Source organism: Octopus bimaculoides, chromosome 9, assembly GCF_001194135.2.
Source record: "Octopus bimaculoides isolate UCB-OBI-ISO-001 chromosome 9, ASM119413v2, whole genome shotgun sequence".
Taxonomy (NCBI): Eukaryota; Metazoa; Mollusca; class Cephalopoda; order Octopoda; family Octopodidae; genus Octopus; species Octopus bimaculoides.
Genome location: NC_068989.1, coordinates 56,610,155 through 56,620,513, shown reverse-complemented (window position 1 = coordinate 56,620,513; position 10,359 = coordinate 56,610,155). Strand labels below are relative to the sequence as shown.

The following is a 10,359-nucleotide window of genomic DNA, read 5'->3' as shown; positions in this document are numbered from 1 at the left end:
ATATATATATATATATATATATATATATATATATATATAGATGTATATATATACATGTATATATATAGATGTATATGCATACATGTACATGTATAGATGTATATATATAGATATAGATATATATGTATACATGTATATGTGTAGATGTATATATATAGATGTACATGTAATATGTACAGATATATATATACATATATACATGCATACATATATACACCCATACACACATACACACACACACACATACACACATAGGTGCAGGTGTGGCTGTGTGGTAAGAAACTTTGTTCCAAAACACATGGTCGTGTATTCAGTGCCACTCTGTGGTGACTTGGCATGTGTATTCTGCTATAGCCTCAGACCAACACAAAAACCTTGTGAGTGGATTTTGTAGACAGAAACTGAAAGAAATCAATTGTATATATATGTGTATGTATATATGTAAGTGTATGTATATATGTAAGTGTATGTGTGTGTCTTTGTCTCTGTGTTTCTGCCTCATCACTGCTTCACAAATGCTGTTCATTTATTTACATCCCCATAACTCACTGGTTTGACGAGAAGTAACTGATAGAATAAGTACCAGGCTTATCAAAATAAAAAAGCACTAGGCAGTGTCTCATATTTTTATTTGTCTATCTATCAATCTATCTTTTTGTGTGTGTGTGTGTGTGTGTGTGTATATATATATATATATATATATATATAATACACAGACACACACACACACATATACATGTATGTATATGTGTATATTCATATCTATTATATAAAAGTTAATGTGTTTATGTGTGTTCGTGTGTTACTTATACATTTGAAAACTACTGCGCCGATCCTAATGAAATTTGGAACACAAAATCCAAGCCTAAGGAGAAGGGTAATGCTGTGTGTTTCATACAATATCATGGACCAAAATTACTGAATAGATCCTTATGATAGTTGGAACTTAGATTCAATGCATAAAGGCAGGTATAATACAGTATGTTTGGTTTGAATTTGAGATGGCTTAAAGGAGGTAGAACCCCCATGAAAATTCATAAATTTTCAATGTTGATGAAATTTCAACCATGGGTAATTGACACACATCAAGAAGTATTCTCAAAGTTTCCACTTCTCATGGGGATTCTAACACTCCCTAATGGGGGCCTCAACTCCCAAATTTTAGTCATTTTTTATGATCCAAAACTAGGGCAAAAGTATTGAATGGATCTTTATGAAATTTGGAAATTATATTCTATGCATAAGGGATATAACGCCCATGAAAATTCATATATTTTTGCTGTTGATGAAATTTTAAATATAGATATTAGACACAAACAAAGTAATATTTCTAAAATTTCATCTTCTTAGAAGTTAGAAAGATCCCTTCATGGTGACTTAAAACCCACAATTTAGTCATTTTATCTAACCAAAGATGAATACAGTTGTACTCTTAGAAGCTGTAGGGTCACCCGAGCATAAAAGATGAGTGTTATTTGTCATTCAATGGTACAACATTGTAAGAGTTTGCTTTGAGATATACTTAGATTGTGATTTCTGCAATGTGGTGCATAAATTGTCAAATAAATGAGAGGCATCTTTGCCTCCACTGATTCAGTTGCAAAGTGTTCAGTAAAGTTATTTGGTTGCAGACTTTCTTTGAGTCTTTTTATTATCACTGGGTCACACATATTCCCCCGATGGTAACATTGATTTCAAGGTCTTCCCAGATGAGTGACTGGTTATTGAAAGACATTTATAGATTGTAAATTTATTCTGTCCAGTTACCTATTGGTATAGTGGTCATTTGCAAACTCCAGAGGTGACACTTTCATTTCCCCTTAGCCCACAAGTCACACAGTTGTTAATGTTTATTTGAGTTTGGTCATGCCCTTCCAATTGCTATAGATCTGTAATGCATCTTATGGCTGTGCCTGTCACCTGTATGGTGAGGAATCCTACATTGGGGAGTAGTAACAACTAGGCTAGGGTAGCTGACTGCTTATTGTGATCATTCGTCTTTTGGTTTCCTGTAGCTTTGCTCTCTTTTACAAACCCAGTGAACATACATATATTTCCTATTTCAAAGAAATTCGAACAATACATATAAGACCCAAGTTGAAAAGGGTCTCAACAATTCAACTTCTCTGGTTGACATTAAAACACATTGGGGGTGGGTGTCTTGAATGCCGCAAATGCCACACACGCATGCACACACACACACACACAAACACACACTTATAACTTTTTTACTTTCTGGAATTTTCAGAAATTTTTTGTGAAGTTGTATTCTACACATAGGAATTCATATGATTATGCAAATCACCCACCAAAAAATGAGGATGGGGTGTGATTTAAGGCCTATTTAGCTGTTATTTTTAGCACATCTCACGACCATCTCAATGACTATAAAAACGAGTAAACAACACATATTTTGTAGTTCTAAGCATTCAACATGCATTTAATGTGATAAACAGCACATAAAAATTAAATATTTTTCAAAAAACAAACACTCTATTGCCCAATTCATTGAAAATGAAAGTTTGAAATACATTGAAGTAATTTCTTGAACAAATTACAATTTTCATATCTCTTGCACTACATAAACATACAGAGATATAAGTCAACCATACACCAGTGAGTGCCACAGCATTGTTTATTACCTTGCTTCACAAATGCCCATATACTCTCTGTTTGTTGCATGAGGATATCATCGTTTCAGTTAATGAACCCAACTCTGTGGTTCACCATTCTATGTTCAAAATTGTAACCAGTAATTTTAGGAATGTGAGAACATGCCCTTCACAAATCACTGAAAATTGTGGTTCCTGGAAGAATCAAGTGACATGTTCATTTCTCCAGTATGTCACAATTCTGACATGGCACCTCATAAAAAAAACCTGTCTGGTCTTGTGACACACTCCTCTGATAACTCACTGCTCAGGTAGGACCCTTCCTCAGTTGTATTTACACCTTGAGAAGACTGCTTTGTCAATCTCAACAATCTTCCCAGGGCTGCCAATCTTAAATGGATGACAAGCAGGTCCGCACATATTTCCCAACAGCTGTGCAATGGCTCATCTGCAATTCTTCTACACAAAAGTGGACTGAAGTCAATTCCTTGACCCATGAGTAAAGGAAAAGCAGTACTGTTCCAAGAGAACAGGTGCCACCTTCAAACCATATATCTTTCCTCACAGACACAGACTCTTTGCATCTCCAAACAGACAGATAAAATTTCCAAACAGATGGGCACAAGCAGTAGAACACAGTATCAACATATGTGGTTTCACATAGAATATATTTGTTAACATATGTGCTTCCTTGCAGACCAAAGAGTTTGCATGTTTGGCTTGTTACTATGAAAACAGGCATGAATGAGTCTGTGACTTACAATTGGCTAAAATTACTCTTTAATTATTGATTTATGGTGTAAATGAATTTCATAGCAATGATTAGCATACAAAACTACATCATTACACCAAATATGAAATCAATTGGAACAGAAATTGAAGAAACTGAAAAGTAGCCAAACAGAAAAGATCCTGTCTAAGACTACATTACTTAATATATCATTCAATTTTTAAAGTGTAACATGTGATGTGTTGGAGATTTGTCTGTTATTTCTAGCAGCTTGACAGACCATTTAGAAACTCTTTCATTGGTTTTAATAATACATGTATTTTCTATTAAGCATATCTAAGACAACCAAACACTATATTAATGTCAATGAGTGGGACTGAAAGTTGTCTCTTATCACTACTCTTGACCGTCTTAGATATACAACAGTCTAATATAAACCAGAAAACTGCTTTTGTTATGACTAAAAGTTGAAATAAACCTATAGTAGCTCCTACACATTCTAAAGGTGATTTATCTTTTCACAGCTGAATTATATCCTCAATTAGACTTAGCCAATTAGACGAGGGGGAAACCATTTTATGCAGGAAGGCTGAATTGAAGTTAACTACCATCGAATGAGGTCACATTTCAACAAAAGTTTTGTATTGCTAAACACATTACTTTATCAATTATAATAATTCATAAAAGCTCTCGCAAAATGTTTTAAAATAACTCAGACATTTGGGGATAAACACCCAATCAATTTTTTATTTTTTTATTCATATTTTGAAAATTTCATCAGCTTTCCATCTACCATGCAATTACAGCTATTTTAAATGAGTCATTATTGTTATAGATAAAGGAATATAAATTGGTGTTTCTAAAATAAATAATTTCTTGAAAAGATAGAGTTTAAATAAATTTGAATCAACAAAAAAGATACCTAGAAACAGCACACAAATGCAACACATTATAAACAATACATTAAAAACAAGTATGGCCGTATGGTATGAAACATGCTTACCAACCACATGGTCCCAGGTTCGTTCCCACAGCATGGTGCCTTGGATAAGTGTCTTCTACTATAGCCCCAGGATTTGATAAACAGAAATTGAAAGATGTCTATCATGTGTATGTATGTGTGTGCATGCATGCATGTGCGTGTGTGTTACTGTCTCCTCACTTTGACTTTTCATGACAGTGTAAAATAAGTGTCACAGTCATGTAAGCAATGTTCTTTGTTTATAAACATCTGTGAAAATATTTCTCACCGTGGGTTAATATTACCCTTTTTGGGAAGGTAGCAAGCTGACAGGATCACGAGTACACTGGGCAAAATGTTCAGCAGCATTTTGTCCATCTTTACATTTTGAGTTCAAATGCTGCCAAAGTTGACTCTTCCTTTCATCCTTCCAAGGTCAATAAAATAAGTACCAGTTGAACCCTGGGGTCAATGTAATCAACTGACGCCCTCCCCTGAAATTGCTGGCCTTGTGCCAAAATTTTAAACCAATATTGACCTTGATACTAAGGTGGCAAGCTGGCAGAATCGTTAGTATGCCAGGTGGTATTTAGTGGTATTTCATCCATTTTTACATTCTGAGTTCAAATGCCACTGAGGCCAACTTTGTCTTTCATCCTTGCGAGGCCGATAAAATAAGTACCAGTTGAACATTGGGAGTGAGGGGTGTCAATGTAATTGACTTATCCCTTCCCACGAATTTTGCTGGCCTTGTGCCAAAATTTGAAACCAATATTACCTTATCTTGACATGGGCAAGGGTTGGTGTCAGGAAGGGTATCTAACCATAGAAAATTTCCCTTAACAAATACCATTCAATCTATGCAAGCATGGAAAAGTGGACATGATGATGGTGGTGGTGATGGTGGTGGTGGTGGTGAGGAGGAGGAGGACATCAAAAACAACACACTAAAAACAACAAACGAAAACCATGAACTAACAATGGTACACTGGCAAAACAATAAAAATAACACACCAAAAGTAGTACACTAAGTTAATCGTTAATTTCCCTTTTATTTACCATTATGTCACAAAAACCATACCTATGATAAAAGAGAAATTACAACAAACACAAGTTTAATATCATTTGTTCCTATGTATGTTTCACCGTTGTGGCTGTTTGGAACTCTGCATTGGGTGTTCCAAGTGCACTTGGATCTTAACCAAAATGCATCATCAAGGGAACATTTTTATTGCATTATATTATCTAAAATCTGACATTGGACAGCAGACTGTAGTTCCAAACAACCACAATAGGGAAACATACATAGGAAACAAATGATAGAAACCAGTGCTTATCACCTTTTCTCCAACATTTTCTCTGAATATCACAACTAGTAATACTAGCAAGTATAGTAAATAGCTAAACCAATATACTGGAAGCAGACTTGATGATGTTATCTGTGTCATAATTTTTTTTTGTTTTTTGTTTTGGTCTGTAAAAGTTATTTTCTATTTACTCCAATCTAGAAATCAAAGGAAATGACTACTATTCCCTTCAAACTTTGCTTTTGTGACCCCAACATCAATGTTTTGTAACTGACCTATTTTCCATTATATTTCAGCCAGATTCAGTTCTGAGTTGCTGAAGCAGAAATATTGTTATAGCAAATATTCTCCTCAATACCACATATTTGTTTGTCAGTTGCTTGACCTTGGCCACTTGAGCCAGTCCCTTAGTGGCTGACTTTATGTGCATCTCTGATCATGAGCAGGAGTAATGGTGGAACATCATAGCCATGTCGAAAGGGATTCTTTGGTGTTTGAATAGATGTAACAAAAGCAAAATTTGAAGGAAATAACCATTTTTGATACTTTGTAGGGGTAAGCAAATTAAAAACAACAGTTGCTACCCAAGGACAAAAATCATGTTACACAGTGTAATCCATGTGGAGCACTAAACTCAATAGTAGCAGTCATGCATCTCTTTGTATGCACAAGACATAGCCATAATAACTCCAGTTTTATTTTGAGGCAACAGAATTATCTAATATGCAAAAATGATAATTAATATTCAGTGGATATAAATGTTTACAATTTATCCTAATATTTATCATGAATGAAATAATATTAAATTTTATATGTTTCTTCCATTTGTGTGGTACTGGTAGTGATGAACTCTTTGATGTGAGCCCAATTGTTACAAACGAACGAAAGTCCCACCGATCGCCAGTTGGGCAAGATCATGACGAGGCTTTCACCCGGTAGCAACAAAAGGAAGAATTCTTGCTTTTCTCCTCTCCATCTGATTTTCATGTCTTCCTAAAGAAAGATACAAAATATAAATGAATTTCAGAAAAGGACCATCGTATGAATATAAGGAACAATGAATAATAAGGTTTCAAATTTTGGAACTTTAGCAAAAATTTTGGTGAGTGGGCATTAGTCTATTATATTGATAACAGTGCTCAACTTGTACATAGCTTGTTGCAAATCATAGTTGATCTCAGAGGAATTTGAACTCAGAACGTAAAGAGCCAGAAGAAATGCCACTAAGCATTTCTTTCTAGCATACTAACAATTTTGTCAGTTTGCCACCTAAATCATAATAATCCTTTCTACTATAGGCACATGGCCTGAAATTTTGATGTAGTAACCCTAGTGCTCAACTGGTACTTATAATATCAACCTCAGAAGGATGAAAGGCAAAGTCAATCTTTGGTGGAACTTGAAATGAGAACATAAAGATGAACAAAATACTGCTAAGCATTTTGCCCAGCATGTCAACAATTCAGCAAGCTCACCCTGTCAATAATCCTTTCTACTATAGGCACAAGGCCTGAAATTTAGAGGAGGGGACTAGTCAATTACTTCGACCCCAGTGTTTCACTGGAATTTAATTCACCCTGAAAGGGTGAAAGGCAAAGTTGACCCCCAGCGGAATTTTCACCCTATCAATGATAATAATAACTGTTTCAAATTTTGGCATAAAGCCAGCAACTTTGGTGGGCAGGTGTTAATCAATTACTTCAACCACAGTGCTCAACTGGTATTTACTTTATCAGCTATGAAAGTATGAGAGATAAAAGTTGACCAGAACATAAAGATCAGAAGAAATGACACTAAGCATTTTGTCTGACACACTAACAATTCTGTCGGCTTGCTATCTTAACATTAGATAATATGAAGAACAAAATTTACAAAATTCTACAATTGCATAAGTGAAATCTCAGCAGTTTTGATGTGTTGGAACAAATCACTGGTATACCAGAAAATCCAGTGGTGTCATCTGGAAAACCTTTTTTTTTTTTTCAGATTCAACCAAAATATTTCTTCTAAAAAGAATGACATAGTTCTGAAATAATCTAAAGTCATGTTTTGCATGAAAAACACATAATTAAGTCAGGGGTAAACAGATTTAGTACCTTTGTTACCATATTTCTGTTGAAATTCACTGCCTGTGTTTCAAATAATTTTGAAAGTATTGAAGAATTTATTGAATTATAACACTATTGTCATCAAGTTGGATTTTGAAGCATAAATCCTAATGAAATTTTAGGCACAGGTGTGGCTGTGTGGTAAGAAGCTTGCTTCCCAACCACATGGTTCCAGGTTCAGTTCCACTGCATGGCACCTTGAGCAAGTGTCTTTTACTATAGCATTGGGCCAACCAAAGCCTTGTGAGTGGATTTGGTAGATGGAGAGAAAGAGCTCATAAACAAAGCCAAGATCATGGACCCCAGTGGAGTAACAAAGATGTATGTCGGAATGATAGGCAACTCATTCAAGGAAAGGTATACACAACACCTGGCGTCATTCAGAGACAAAATTTTTTTTAAATACAACATCCCTGTCAAATATGACATGGACATTGAAAGAAGGTAGAATAAGTAACCCCCAAATAGAATGGAAAATTATTGCTAAAGCCAAAAAATACAGAGAATGGGGTACCAAATGTGAACTCTGTATTACTAAAAAAACTAAACATTATACAATCAACATACTAAACATCAAGAATGAAACCTTCTCTCCCTGCATACACAAGCAATATTTTACATTCAAATACTTCAAAGAAGCGGCACCATCTGTGACAGTAATCTCACTAGGATAGCCCTTTTCCTGAATGTGAAATCTGAACACACATAGCACACAAAGTTTACACACAGAAGAAATATGCCCCAATGACACACAAGTATAAGAACACTACACACAGAACAAAAACAAAATAATGCAAACAAATTGACCACACAACAGTTTGCCCAAAAGACAAATCCAAGGGAGATAAACATTCAAAAGCTGCCACCTAAGAGTAATGTCCTATGATCCATTGTCAAACTAAAGAAAAAGCCACTCAACACATTTAGTAGGTGTTATGTGTATTATTTAAAAGTTTATTTGGCTCCATGTGACTTAAAGTTTCACAGGCCTCTAACAGAAACCCATCTCTTTCAGGTTTAAATTATCAGCCACACATGTGTGGGTGCACGTGTGTGCACATGTACATGCATGTGTGCATACACACGTGCATGTGTGAGTGTATGTGTGTTTGTTTATGTATGTACATCTCTCAGAACTGTCGGGTTTCAAGCAATGACGTTGTCATTTACATTGTAAACAAATTGTCTGCTGCCTTCAAAGATGTGTTAAATAAGAGAGATCCCTTACTTGAAACACGGGCAAGGATCAGTGACAGGAAGAGCATCTATTAGTTAAAAAATATTAATAATAATAATATATTTGTCCATGCCAGAATGGTAAAAAATGTGTAAAAGAAATAATAAATTAGTGCCCCAGCATAGCTGCAGTCCTCGAACCGAAACTAAATAAGAAAAATATATATATGTACATATATGTATATATAAGGTGCATATGTGCATATGTACATATATGTATATATAAGGTGCATGGCTTAGCAGTTAGGGTGTTGGAGTCACAATCATAAGATTCTGGTTTCAATTCCTGGACAGGGCAATACGTTGTGTTCTTGAGCAAAATACATCATTTCAAATTGGTAACAAAGAGTCATATTGTGACAGACCAGCGTCTCACCCAGGGAGGAATATATATGCCGGAAAACCGGCCCTATGATTTTTTTTTAACAGAATAATGTAGACCAACCATAATGTATATTGATATATATATATATATATATATATATATATATAAGGTTAGTTGAGTTAGAGGTTAAAATAACCATCTAAGGGATAAAAGTATCCAAAATACTACTGGTGTATTACTTATATTTAAACATTGGGCAAAAATGTTATGCTCATAGGTTATAGGTAAAGACAAGGATAGGAGTTTATCAGGAATCAAAAATTTTAAGAAAACAGAAAATGGAGAAATATTGATGAACAACAATTGATTTGCATCAATTATTATTTATTAATAATTTACAAAAAGAAAGTGGCGAGCTGGCAGAAACGTTAGCATGCCGGGCGAAATGGTTAGCAGTATTTTATCTATTACGTTCTAAGTTCAAATTCCACCAAGGTCAACTTTACCTTTCATTCTTTCGGGAGTGATAAATTAAGTACCAGTTGCATACTAATCAACTGGGCCCCTCAATCTAATCAACTGGGCCCCTCAGTCTAATCAACTGGGCCCCTCCCAAAAATTTCAGTCCTTGTGCTTAGAGCAGAAAAGAATAATTGGTGTTTTTTGGTTATCTCATCCCCATTAAAAAAATCGAGTTAATGTAGCGACAAGAGATTGGATTAAAACAGGTAGATCCTTTTGATTCAACACTTCAACATATTGTTGATGTTTGGCCTCCTCAATAGGCATGGTATAATTTGTTATAAAAAATATTATCAAATTCAGTAAAATGCTTCATTTTTTTCAGTTTTCATGTTTATTAATTTTTTCCGTTTTTATGTTTATCAATTTTTTCAGTTTTGTATGATTTGTCATAAAAATATTACCAGATTCAAAATGATGTTTCATCTTTTCGCTTTTTATGTTTATTAATTTTTTCACTATTTCTTTTTTTTTTTCTTTTTTTTTAATGAGGGTTGAACAATTTTTTTAATTGAAGGAGATATCCCAAAGTACCGATATTTCTCATAAAGCGGGGGG

The 10,359-nt window shown here is 34.6% G+C and overlaps 1 long non-coding RNA gene across 1 annotated transcript in view; it reads right to left on the bottom strand.

Moving 5' to 3' along the window:
• Positions 1–2,502: 2,502 nt before the first annotated feature.
• The window catches only part of LOC128248724 (uncharacterized), a 36,731-nt gene continuing 28,874 nt past the window's right edge, over positions 2,503–10,359 (bottom strand). Inside the window, exon 3 of the long non-coding RNA XR_008264899.1 lies at positions 2,503–6,603. This is a non-coding gene — a long non-coding RNA (uncharacterized LOC128248724). The remainder of the gene's footprint in view (positions 6,604–10,359) is intronic.